Genomic DNA, 11,367 nt, shown 5'->3' with positions numbered 1-11,367 from the left:
TTTGTATTAATATTGTGACATAACGGTCTTCTGTGGAATGAAACATTTAAAAACCAAACAGGTTCGCGAATACAAATATATATTTCAAATTAAAGACATTTCTAAAATTAAAAATGATTTAATATCAGCTATACTTTTGGTTGATTATCTTATTCGTAATATTATTTTTGGTTGATTATCTCATTGGTAATATTACTGTTGGTTGATTATCCCATTGGTTATATTACTTTTGGTCTATAGTGGCATTGGTAATATTACTTTTGATTGATTATCTCATTTGTATTAGTATTTTTGGTTTATTATTTTACGGGTTATGTTACTTTTAGTTGATTATCTCATTGGTATTATACATTTTGGTTGATTATCTTATTGGTAATATTACTTTTGGTTGATTATTTGATTGGTTATATTACTTTTGGTTGATTATTTCATTGGTAATATTACTTAAGTTGATTATCGGATAGGAAATATTACTTTTGGTTGCTTATCTCATTGTTAATATTATTTTTGATTGATTATCTCATTGGTTATATAACTTTTGGTTGATTACTTCATTGGTAATATTACTTTTGGTTGATTATCTCATTGGTTATATTAGTTTTGGTTGATTATATCAATGGTAATATTACGTTTGGTTGATTATCTCATTAGTAATGTTAAGTTTGGTTGATTATCTCATTGGTATTATTTTTGGTTGATTATCTGATTGGTAATATTACTTTTTATTTCATTGGTAATATTACTTTTGGTTGAATATTTCATTGGTGATATTACGTTTGGTTGATTATCTCATTGGTAATATTACTTTTGGTTGATTATCTCATTGGTAATATAACGTTTGGTTGATTATCTCATTTGTAATGTTACTTTTGGTTGATCATCTAAATAAGCGAGATTCAACTTTGTTTCGTGGTCGAATTATAGCATGATAATTATTTTCACATTACGCGAATCATATGAGTTTCCCTATATATATTGTATTAAAATTTATGTTACATTATTGTTCGATGTTGAAAATTGTTTGTATTTTTCGAAACACGCTTTCCTGATTGTGTTTATATAAGCTATGCATTACTGAATGCGGTTGACGGTTTACACAGATCAAATAGAATGAGATAACCGTTATATAATGACGGAACACACAAAATGCAAGAGCGCCCAATATTTATTATTCTGCGTCAACTTCACGAACTAAGAGAATGTTTAGGTGTTGTTGTTTTTTTATTCCACGTTGTACACAGTTGCAGTATTTCATTTTCTAGTGAATACAATTGTTCCTCTCAATATTTATATCACATATGCTATCGATTTGATTTCATCAGAATAAGTCAGCGAACACTCAGAAAAAAAAACTGAAAACAGTGAAAATTATCCATCATACTAGATTCATTAAAATCATGCGAGAAATCTAACAAAAGGAAATCTATGAAGAGCTGTTTTCAGAGAATATTTATATAAAATTATGTACACTCCTAAAGAAATCCAACTAAGATAATTATAAAATCATGACATTTTACGCATACGCTTCTGACACCGATTTTGCTTTGTACGACTATAAATCGTCTTCTATAACAGCGACCGCTTATTAAGAATACACTGAAGATGGCACGTGGTGGGTCAACCCAGAGAAAAACTCAAGAGTGGATGAATTACTCAACGTGTGTACAGAAACAGGTGATTTTAAGATATATATTTATGTATTGTAGTATTGTATTTGTAAATATTATATTTCAAGTATAAACAAGCATTAAAATTTGAAATGACCGTCGTGAAGGATATAACGACATACATGTTTTAAATCACAACGCAATTTATAATTTGGATTCAATTACATATGATATATATATATTTATACGGAGCCAAAATCCCGTTATATTTTCATCTTTATCAAAATGTGTCGGTTTTTAACTTAACTAGTAGCCATTCAAATACCTTCGTCTGACCGTTTACATCTGAAACGGCCACCAGAAAAACTTTTCGAAACCATAATTTATGAAAAATTAATTACCCTTTTTATAGTGTTGCTTCTTTTGTGATAAAGTATGCGATAATACTCGTTAAATAATGACCGCTTGGTCAACAATTCATTTTTCGATCATAAACGTTTTTGTTTTACTATTGGGATAAATGCAAAAAACAATCAGCGATTTGAGTCTGATTATTGTGAAATGAGAAATAGTTATTATTCCAGCCGAAAAAGTACACACCATATACATAACATAATTGATTTGGTAAACAATAATTCGAGAACATAATAAATATCATGCGAAAAATACAAAAATAATGGAACATTTTACATTTTAAATCGTTTATATATGTGTATATCTAATAAGTGTGTATAGTGAATGTTTTAAGATTTTTGGTACAACAAAGGAGTATTATTTTAATGATTTGCATTAATATTTATAGATTAAATTCAAAACAATTCAATATATAAATATTACATTGCTGACAGGGTGACAGTAAATTTGTCAACTTGAGGAAATACTGTCAACCGAGGCGAAGCCAAGGTTGACAGTATTTTTCCGAAAGTTGACAAATTTACTGTCACCATGTCAGACATGTAATATTTATTTTATTATACCGAATAAACTATTCAAACATGAACAATTTATATGAACCATGAACAATTTTAATATTCAATAATTGAATTTAATTTCAGCAATGAACAACCATTAATATGTTGAGTGGTTCCGATTTACGGGCAGAACAAAATGAACTTCGCTTTATTTGGCACCGACCTAGTAATCAATTTATCCCATCAATTTTCTTAGTCGTCAATTATTTCTTTAAAAATTTATTACAGAACCAGCTTTCCGTATTTTATTTTCATCACTTGATTACGCAATTTATGACGTAGCCTGCAACACGGGTGAGTCGCGGTACTAAAGGAATATTCATTTGCGTCTAGAAACCATCTTCAAATATCAGATAAATAATTTATAAGACAAACATATCTGACTTAACTTCATTGGAAAATAGCCTTTTTATGACGAAAATCCTTCAATTTTAACTGCGGTATCAACAAAAACAACACCACTGTCCGCCATTGTTGTTTATTTTCCCTCACGGTTGACTCGCGGTAAATAGGTTTAAACGACACTTATATTAAATTTAACATGAATATACATAAAGATCTTGCATACCATTCAAAGTAACAATCAATAACGTATATAACAATTAGAACATATGGAATTTAAGACATCAAATAAAATAAATATCACATTTTTTTTAGTTATGTTCAAGCAGTGTCTAATTTTAATTCTCAATATTCAAATAACTGTTCATGTTCATTCATTCTTCTGCGCAATGGGGACACCGGAAGAAGCTATCTCGCCTCAAAAAACATACATCAGTGCAGAGACTCAGATGTACCCAATGAGCACACACACTACATTCACCCCATTTCACAAAAACAACCGAAACATCCTTCCTCAATGCAGTGGACTACTTTTCTTACACACACAGCATACGTCATCTGTGTCACTTTCAAGAGATGAATCCGACTCAAAATCAACGAAGTGTTTATAGAGCCTGACCTATCGAAATAATTTTTAAAAATCGGTGGTGTGTAACCCCTTCACAAAGAGAATAATATTGGTAGTGTCTGACCTAAGCAACCGCAAGCAGACGAACTTAAAAAGTGAAAAAGTTGAAAGGGACATTTTATTTTAATATGGATTTTTACATAATTTTGGTTTAAAATGATTTTTTAAATCGTTTTTGGGTAGTTACTTACCAAAAATGTATTCATACTAGCAGCAAAAGATGTTTTAACTGTCAGATTTCAAAAGTAGGTCACGCAGGTTTGTTTACAAACACAATCCAGAGGGCGCTAATGAAATACCGCGAGTAAAAAGACCCGCGACTCAACCGGGTTTGAGTATACTTGTATGACATTTTGGGACAACAATATGGACGTGGTGGTTTTTTTAACAGTAAAATATTTGTTTAAAGCATCGAACGAATCCAAAACGTATTTCGGATTGTGTGTTTGTCAAGCATAAAACCTTAAGAACAGACACTGAAAGTGTATATCGTTGTGACTTTATTGTTATTAGCATTGGATTAAAGTGGCCTTTGAGGTAAGCGTGTCGTTTATACTAAATTGATTTTCTTTTTGACTCCTGTCAAAGCTTAGATAATGGCATTAATCTATTCTACAGCACAGTTTCAGCTGCAATCGATATTTTAATTATCCAAATACAACGGACACGCAAAACTGCGTACTGTGCATTCGCGAATGGGACAGTATAATTTTCGAACATTCCGCACGTGATTGCTAAGGCAGCGGGATACAGTATTTTTTTGTCAGTAATTTTTTTCCCGCTGGTGGCACGTGATTGCTATGGCAGCGGGATACAGTATATTTTGGACAGTAAATTTATTCCCGCTGGGTCTGACAGTATTTCTATGTCACGATGGCCTATGGGAGTTAAGTACTGTAAATAAAAGTGAGGTATAATAATAAACGATAACACTTCAATAGTGATACTTCTGGATACTTCTGTATAACAATTTAATCGACTTAACAAATCGACTTGGTTAAACAATAGTATAGTATAGTATAGTATAGTATAGTATAGTATAGTATAGTATAGTATAGTATAGTATAGTATAGTATAGTATATATCAAAGATGGTCTATCTGAGAGCATATTCACAGAAAAAAAAGACGATAAAACCTACATGATATAAAAACATACTCATTTTTTACTTTGCGAAAATTATAATATAATAGGTATACAATGTACCACAATTGTATCGTATCGTAACGAAGAGCTTTGATCTTGGTGATCGTGTTGATCGTTGAATTTCATTGACCGCATTGACATGTGTTCGTGTGCGGTTGCAAAAAAGCATATCTAAAAACCCATTTTTCTCAATTGGAACGCTCTTAACGGACCTATGTAATCGTAAACGGATGACGCATGGACTTTTGTATCGGGAATAGATCACAAACGGGCGCAAAGCAATTTATCTTCACGGATGGACTGACATCGCATTGTACCAAAGTCTAAACTATCAAATAAAGTCCACGATCATTAATGTGTTGTTCGTAAAAGAAATAACGACAGTAAAAACATAGCACTTTAGAGAGACAACAATCTGGTTCATTTTATCAATCGTTGCGTCCTTGGCGGACAAAATATTTTGAAAAAACAAACAAAGCATAAAACAAGAAAACACGTGTTTCAATCTCAAATACACATAATCGACAGTAGTTCCAGTCAAGGACAATACTTAAGTCAGCACACTAGAGATCAAAATTGAGGATATTAATTTTTATTCAGGAATGTCAATAAAATAAAAATAAAACCGGGAGTCTGAGAAAGTAGGTTCCTTACAGGGATAAAAGGGAGATCAGCCGCCCGAGCCGTGGCTAATTGTTTTATTGTAGTTTTCTAGTTGCTATTCCTGGTAAGTACATGCGGAATATTATGCATGTGCATATGTAATTCTATTTAAAAAAATGACAATGTAATTAACAACGTCAAAAATAAATTAAATCGTCGAACCATATCGTATCGGACAATGAATGTCCGAAAACATATTAACGTCTTTTGCACATGAAATGAAATATGCATGTCGTTTGAAAATAAAAACCAGTAACCAGTAATCTAGCAAATGAGCATTATATATATATATATATATATATATATATATATATATATATATATATATATATATATATATATATATATATATATATAATATGGCAAACATAGCGTTTTCAATGCGCTACTGCAGTGATTTAATTTGCTTATCGATCATTTTAATTTTCAAGATAGCGGATATTTGCAATTGTAAGATTTTCGAAAAGTAGCGAAGATGTTTCGTCAGTTAATGTTCATGTCCGTGACGGCAGCTAATTTATCAGAAATCAATAATAAAAGACCAGGAAAAATCGGTGTCAACATCGTTATGGTCGTCATCGTCGTGATCATCATCATCAGTGTCATCATCATCGTCATTGTCATCGTCGTTATCATCATGAACAATTTCAACAACCGTAAAACCTTTCGCTCAGCTCATTTTTGCAGTGAATTCGGATGATTCTCTTTTTAATTATGACTTATATCAAATCTTATTGATTAATAGAGTTTGCTGCTTAATGTATTAATAACTAAATAATAATGTTGATAATATTGAAAATAAATGGTTTTAATTTTATTTATCCGTTTAAGATGCAGTATTTGACCAATTCAATTTGTCGCTAAAAGTATTCATTACACATTCAATCCAAAAAGCGTTACGAGTTGCTATAGAAACTATAATCGCATTCCGATAAAAATGGTGTCTGTATTAGGGCCTGTTTAATTTCTACGCTTTATTGCAATTCATAAAAATATTGATAAGGGTACCGGTATATCTAGACACACTTTGTTATCCAAACTTTCCTTGTGATCATAAACAAATAAACAATGAAATATAAATAAAATTAAATGATAAAAACTGGTATTTTCCTTTTTGCTGTTGCTAGTTATCAACAGAGTAGCAAAACTTTTAAATATAAATTATATTCAATTCATAGCACGCTTAAAGATTTGGAGTTTATCTTAATATATAAGCACAAACATATTTATGTTTGTTAATACAAAGCTGTAGCAGTTTTCTGATTGCGCTTGAATAGATGTGATTGTTGTTGTTGCATTAATAGTATCATTTGTTTGTATTTCCAGATTAGGTATTTCACCATACATTTTGTTTTTAATCAGATGTCTTATAATTGGCATTGCAATATTTCAATAACGAGTAATCAACACAATTGACTTTATGTATTTTTAATTGTTTATCCATATTATCATTAATACTTGAGGGAAAAATAAGCTGTGTCATTTTTTTATTTTTTATTTTACTTATTATTCAGACAACTCTGCTTTTACTATATGCCGTAATAATTATAAGTTTCGGGTCAATTAAAGATATTGTTTTTCGTGTTGGAAAATTTAAATACGAAAAATATTTAGAGACAAGTGTGTTATGTTCGTTTGTCAATTATTTAATTGAAGTAGAAAAAATACATCAATGTACATAATTTTATTGTGGTGTTCTCTTCGTTCTGTACTTTAAAAATACAACTTTACATCTTTGCAACCACCTGAAATAATATATAAAAAGTAAAAACAATAAACGTTTGGCTTTCTTAATACAATATCATTTCCAACACTGTTGGAAGGAACCATTGCTTATCAAAGATTTACAGGGTAATTTACCCAAGTACGCAAATGTAATGGTCGATTGCCCTTAGGGATGATTCTGTTTTATTACTTTAAACTGGTTGAAAAAATGCATGATCGAAGGGTCATCAGATAAGCAAAAAAACAGGGCGAAAATCTGATAAAATAGCGCTGTTTAACTGACTGTACGAAAATCCGTATGTCCGAAAACTGCGAATCATGAAAAAATAAATATTTTGGCTTAAAAAGGAAATGTAAGAAAATTTAGAATGAAAGAGAAAATACGGTGGTTTTATGGTGTTTAAATCGATTAGAAATAGCAACACCCAAAGACATTACCTCAAGTGTGATTTTCAAAAGATTTTATATGAATGTCAACACATGGTAAAACAAGTCTATTAAAATGCAATACCTTCATTGGTTCTCATGTTTTTATTTCAATAATTATTAAACATAGGTATTTGTGAACACTTGTTGTTATATAATATTGAAATGTACACGCATACTGAAAATAAAATCATTAGCATAACGGCTAAGTTGGTTTTTACTAAGATTGCAATAGTGTTTATTTTATTATTATGAATCTTATTAGGATAACGTTGATGTATGACACAAAATTTCTGAAGAAGATATATACATAATCACATATGTTGTTGTTGTTGTGGTGGTAATTGTTTCAATATCTGTATGAGTATCATACATTCAATGACGAATAGCTATTAATTTGTCATACAAACACCATAATTATCATTGGATTGCAGAGATTAAACAAATCGATTCCCTAGTAACTGATATGACTGATACATATTTTGAGCGACAATTTGAAACTAAATCTAGTATTATTTAAATTTGATTATTGTAATTGCAGACTTTTTTATTAACCCCAATTCATGTGTACGCAACGTTTCTTTTATTTAAATCGCTGAGTACGAAGCATCAAGCTATATTTTAATTAATTGACAGTGCTCTTTAATGTATGTCATACTATAAATTGAAATCAATCTTAATTAAAGCTTGAGTGGTTGGTTTGTCATAAGTTTTGTAAATGTTGCTGTAGTATTAGTATGCACAATAAATACTAACGCTCTGGCATATTGTGATGGTGATATATTACACAATGTGATGATGTTCTTGTGATAATACTGAGGCTATAATTAGTTTTTTAATTAAGCTAGCTAATTTCAAATAAGAAACAAACACATCCCAATCCCCAAATTATCAGTAAGTTAAAGTATTGTTTGCCTCTCAGCGCATAATTAATTAAAGGCCTAGTTTATCTGTTAACTCTCGCCCCATGTGGTGTCCCAGTGGGTACACTGATATTAATACACGATGTATTGGTCCACAGTTAAATCTCTTATAAAAACATGTCTCTCAGGTGACTGAAAAATGGCTGTGTAGATACAACAAATACTACTACAACGGAGACTAAGATAACACATGTTACAATTAATTTGTCTTCCTTGCGTTCTTCTTATAGGTTACAATACACTAAATACTTTTGGTGTTCAATGCTATACCCTCTAAAAACAAAATCTTCATTTATTTTGAAGACACAATTCTTTGTACGGGCACTTGCCATGACTTTATTTTTGAATATTTCTGTGTTCATGTAGTAGGGAAAACATTGTTGTATACTACAAATTCCCTGTTTTGCTTTTAGGTTGGAGACTTCATAAGACTTTGACAGTTGGCGGGAAACCATCATCAACTGGAGAGATGCCGGTGAAAAGATGGCCATAAAACAGTGACCGCTGATTCGCATTGAGTTCTTTCTTACATATTGGATGACCTATGTTTTTTATGGTTTAAATAATTGCGGCTTGGAATGCTCTTTAAGAAAAGGTATGGTTATGGGGGTGTCTACGCGCAAAAATTTGACTTTATTTTTTGTTAAAGTTATTGCTTTTACATTGAATTTGTGCAGGAAATCTTTTGGTATGTTGTGACCTAAACTAACTTATGATAAAAATGAAATATCATCTGCAAGTGCAAAATATGAATGAGAAAGCAGATTTTTGGTCATTTCTTAGCAAAAGGGAACAAAATAAGTGCATGAAATGCATGAATTCAGATTATTTGACCTGGAATAGTTGTTTTTCAAGTTGACCCACCACCCTTATATAGTGGAATAAGGGCTAAATTGCTCTCCGACTTAAATTCAACCGCATATTGGTTGACCGTGTCGCGTTAATGTGTTACATGAAGTTAGAATTCAACGCCAGGGACTCCGTATTGGAGTTACTCAAATAAAGCTTTTGCGAAAAGCATGAACATTCAAACAGAGCCCCATTTCACCGACATGGAATGGCAGGCATTTTTACAGTATGGACAGTGCAGCAGATGCTTAACTGAGCCAGCCTTTATATTTAGTACAATCATGAATTTAGCATGCTTTATCACTTCATATTATTCATAAAAGTACACTTAAAATACATAAATGCATGTTTTTGTTTCATTTTTTTATCTTTTTCTATTGGGTATTTTGACTTTTTCAGGTAGAGGAATGTCTGCGACTAAGTCATGGGCCACTGGATAAGGGTTGTTGATGGCAAAACAGGTAATAATATCCTTTTGTTATCATGTACACAAGCAAATAAGCATATGTATGATGCTTTAGGTGTGAAAGACTGTCATAATCAGGTTTGTGGTCACTCACACCCTTGCCGTCATGTAATTCTCCTCGCAGTTTGTATTGATAGTTCCGCGTCCTGGCATGTAAAGCTCGTGCTTTGTTGGCAGCTGAAGTTGGCACTTAACAGGTTTATCCTTGTTCCTGAGCATGTATGCAGTACAGCTGAGTTGATTTGCTGCTTGTAACCCTACAATTAGCTTGTTTTTGGTATTGTTTTTTCACAAAATGCTTATATTCATGGTTCCGGCTTAAAAGGGTGTCGCGCCTTTCTTAAACATAGGATTGTTATAGCAAGTGTCCCCTTCATCATTTACCTTAGAGGGATCTTCTTGACACAATTTGGCACTTTCAGCAACTTGTTTTGTTTTTTATTTGGTACATGCTTATCTCATTCAGTGATTTAATGACAGTATTGTCCTTATTCGTTTTTCTTTGCATAGAAAGGTGACATGAATCATTGATATTTGTTGTGTTGAGAATTCTGCAGGAAGCTGTGTCCCCAAAAGAAGTACTAGAAACCCCTTTCAGGACACTGCCTTGATCTGAACTGCCTTTCTACCCCTGTTACTATACTACATGGAACATCATTGCTAAGCTTATAATGCTTGCCTACATATGTGTATTTTGTTCAATTTAACTTTTCCTTCCAGCTTAACCCCCCCCCCCCCCCCACAAAGGGGCAGTTAAGCTTTAACAGGCCTAATATCGCCTTCTTCGGACTGAAAACACCCGCTTGTGTAAATATGATACAGAATGGCCAAATGGACAGCTAATCCAGCCAAACTTAATATATTGGTGCAATATGGATGGGAAGATAATAAAATGAAAGAAAAACATATTTCAGTCAAAATAAATTTCTCTTATAGGTTACAATACACTAAATACTTTTGGTGTTCAATGCTATACCCTCTAAAAACAAAATCTTCATTTATTTGAAGACACAATTCTCTGTACGGGCACTTGCCATGACTTTATTTTTGAATATTTCTGTGTTCATGTGGTAGGGAAAACATTGTTGTATACTACAAATTCCCTGTTTTGCTTTTAGGTTGGAGACTACATAAGACTTTGACAGTTGGCGGGAAACCATCATCAACTGGAGAGATGCCGGTAAAAAGATGGCCATAAAACAGTGACCGCTGATTCGCATTGAGTTCTTTCTTACATATTGGATGACCTATGTTTTTTATTGTTTAAATCATTGCGGCTTGGAATGCTCTTTAAGAAAAGGTATGGTTATGGGGGTGTCTACGCGCAAAAGTTTGACTTTATTTTTTGTTAAAGTTATTGCTTTTACATTGAATTTATGCAGGAAATCTTTTGGTATGTTGTGACCTTATACGACAAACACTTCTAAAACAAAAAGCAAAAAGCTGCTACTGCTACTGCTACTGCTTCGGCTACTCTTACTGCTACTGCTACTGCTGCCGCTGCCACTGCCACTGCCGCTGCCGCTGCCACTGCCACTGCCGCTGCCAGTGCTGCTACTGATAGTGCTACTGCTACTGCCACTGCCACTGCCGCTGCCAATGTCGCTGCCACTGCCGCTGCC

The 11,367-nt window shown here is 32.4% G+C and overlaps 1 long non-coding RNA gene across 1 annotated transcript; it reads left to right on the top strand.

Annotated features, from left to right (window-relative positions):
* The first annotated feature begins 8,841 nt into the window (after positions 1 to 8,841).
* LOC127836914 (uncharacterized) lies at positions 8,842 to 10,958 on the top strand. Its single transcript, XR_008028993.1, has 3 exons — positions 8,842 to 8,905; positions 9,679 to 9,740; positions 10,864 to 10,958. It is a non-coding gene; the product is annotated as an uncharacterized LOC127836914 (long non-coding RNA).
* The last annotated feature ends 409 nt before the right edge of the window (positions 10,959 to 11,367 follow it).

Source organism: Dreissena polymorpha, chromosome 7 (genome assembly GCF_020536995.1).
Source record: "Dreissena polymorpha isolate Duluth1 chromosome 7, UMN_Dpol_1.0, whole genome shotgun sequence".
Taxonomy (NCBI): domain Eukaryota; kingdom Metazoa; phylum Mollusca; class Bivalvia; order Myida; family Dreissenidae; genus Dreissena; species Dreissena polymorpha.
The sequence above is the reverse complement of the archived record's forward strand: the minus strand, read 5'-3'. Positions and strand labels throughout refer to the sequence as shown.